We start from the raw sequence: 3,145 nt of genomic DNA on the forward strand, positions 1-3,145 counted from the left end.
GCTCTTCCGATCTAAGAATAAAATATTAGAGTTGTCTTACGATCGCGAATATAATGATCGTGAAAATTAAGATATTTGTTTTATTATAAAGTTGGATATCGATATAGATAAGGGCTTCTTTGCTTTTCCCCTTGAATAAAAGTTATTTTAAAGCATAAAACTAAAGTACTGAAATAAATTATATTGTATGACAGTAAAAGCGCAAAATATTTTTTTTTTTTTTTATTGAGAAAATATAGAAGATACAGTCGTTAGGTGCTAGCCTATTAGACTGGTATAGCCGCACATCACAGCTTTGTGTGTTACATAAGACCTTAAGGCTAGTTCGCAATAAAGGAGGTTGTAGAGGACTCTCCTCGTAATCACAGATTTACACAGTCGTTCGATACAATACGGTGGTAGCAATACATAAATCTTACCGCACTAACGGTGTGTGCGCTTTGCGTATATACTGAACAAAAAAATAAATCGGAATCCGAGTGGAAGAGACGGGCGCGAAACGGCGGGAACCAGTCAGGGGCCGCGCCCAGCCGCATCCGGCATAGACGCGGACCCCGAGTAGCCTCCAAACGGCCGCCACGCGAGCCCCGCCAAATACGAAAACAAAAAGTGACATAGATTACAGTAAAAAACAAAACAAAGAATTTAAATACAATGAGACTATGTCTATCCGCATAAAGTAACAATAGCCGCTGCAAAAGCAAGATCGCAAACAACAAAGCAACAATAATAATAAACTTAAACTTAAACGCTTTTACGCTTTGCACTAATTGTTGTATATTGCCACATAAATGTATACGACTTAAATAAACTTATTAATAGAGCATATAAATGAATCGAGTGGATATATAATATCTTCCTCGAGAGTCGCCATGAGGTATTCGACGGGATGAGGGAGGAATCCTCGCTCCCTGACAAGAGCTTCTTCGAGGGCATTACGCTGTTCGCTATAATCTGTACATTCTCAAAAGACATGGTTAGGAGATTCCTCCAGACCACAACTCAAGTACAACGGAGAGTCGACAATGCGGTGCCGAAAGAGGCTCGCCCTCAGGGACGTATGTCCCAATCGGATTCTGTTTATCGTAGTTACCTCCTTTTAATGTCAAACTTTTTGAACCAGACCTGTTTAGACTTAACTAAATAATTATTACAATAGAGAGCTCCTCGCATGGCAGCTTCTTTTTTGGACCAATTCCACAGGTCATCATACATACTCGCACTCCACAGATTGGTAAATTCCGACGTTGGAATACCAAACTGAGTGTCCCTGCCGTCGCGCACTGCTTCACTTGCCAGAACATCCGCTCGCTCATTACCCCTTATACTGGTGTGGCTAGGAATCCAAACAAGTTTTACCTCGGTTCCTCTCTCATTTACAAGCCGATAGATAGATGCTTTAATTTTTAGAACGAGATATGAGCTATGACTATGCACGTATGGGGCTCCAACCGCGCTCAATACAGATTTAGAGTCCGAAAAAATCACGAGTCTGGGCCATTCCTGAGACTCTGCCAATTCCAAGGCGTGAACAGCCATCGCTTCGACGCAGAAGGACGACACAAACCTAACGATCCTAAACTTACACAATATGGATTTGTCATGCGCGGTAATCGCAAAACCTGCAAATGGACAGCCGTCCGTGCGAGAGCCATCAGTATACACACACATGGCCGACTTAAGTTTGTCCCAAAAAATCCTCTGAAACTTGGAATCGGCATCCTTGCTGCGTTTCCCAATCTTACAGCCATCATCTAAATTTACATCTGGGCAATAGAACAGGGTCCCGTAAATAACCGAGAAGCATAACGGTGATCCACTGGATGGAAAGAGATGTCTCCTCCTCACTACGTCTGCAAAAGAGTACATAATAGGGAAATGATTAATTCGGTCTACTACAGTAGGAGCATCGGTGGATTCGCCAAGCTCCTCCAGAGTTTGCATGAGTTGATGTCTATCACTTGTTGCCATTCGAGTCAAAAAATTCTTACAAAGGTACTTATATCTAATAAACAGTGGAGGTTCTCTTGACTCGTATAGGACCACGTTTAAGGGGGTGGACCGCCTGTAACCCATTACCGCACGTAGCGAGCGAAACTGAATCTTATCAAGTTGCGTAGACATCTTCTCCGAAAGGTTTTGAAACAGAAACCCTCCGTACTCCAGTCTAGATCTAACCAGGGCTCGATATACCATCATGAGGATCCGCGGGTCGGATGCCCATCATGTGTGGCCCACGCATTTGATTATTCGGAGAGGACATATACAGCGAAGCCTCGTGTAGTCTATATGCGCCGTCCAACCCAAATTAGATTGGAAGTTAATGCCCAGAAACTTAACTCGAGACGAATTAACTATCTCAGTATCTTGAATTCTAATAGAACATGCTCGCCTCTGATAAGTAATTCTGTTCCCCTGTCTAACGGGAATTTTTAAACTGCTATCATTGCGGCTAAAGACACATAGCTTAGTTTTCTCAACTGATAAATCCAGACCGAGACCGTCAAATATTGTTATTGATTTCACTATAGCCCTTTCAATCGCATTTAATCCTTCCTCGAGGGGAGTAATCGACGAGAAGATACAAACATCATCCGCATATTGCACTAACTTGCATTCCCGTGAGTTGACAGAGTCCAGCTCCGCAACGTAAACAGAGTAGAGTAGAGGACTCAGGACACTGCCCTGAGAAAGGCCCTTGTAAAGCCAGAAAATCTTCTCTATCTCACCATATCGACAGAACACCTGACGAGCGGAAACCAGATTATACACAAAACTGCAAGTTTTGTGTGGAACACCCATTTTTACTAGCTTCTGGGACTTGGTTAGGTGGCGTGGATGAGAGCGTGTGCAGCGTGAGCGAGTGCGTAGTGTAGAATAAGATATTTAGAGATTAAGAAGAAAAGAAAGTAAGTGTGGGTAGGATTCGGAGAGGAGAAAAGGCGGAGAAGCGGAGGAGATAAAGGCAAAGGTAGGGAGAAGGAAAAACGTGAGATAGAGGAAGATTAAGAGGACAAGGGAAGTGAGGTTATGGCGGGCAGGGATACCGGTGGCTCGGAAAGAGCGGGAAAGGTAAGCAGAACGAGGCAGGAAGAGAAACAGCGAAAAATTAGTGGTGGAAAGTATAGGAGGTAAGGAGAAAAAA

This window comes from Wasmannia auropunctata, unplaced genomic scaffold, assembly GCF_000956235.1.
Source record: "Wasmannia auropunctata unplaced genomic scaffold, wasmannia.A_1.0 LD336106.1, whole genome shotgun sequence".
NCBI classification, from domain to species: domain Eukaryota; kingdom Metazoa; phylum Arthropoda; class Insecta; order Hymenoptera; family Formicidae; genus Wasmannia; species Wasmannia auropunctata.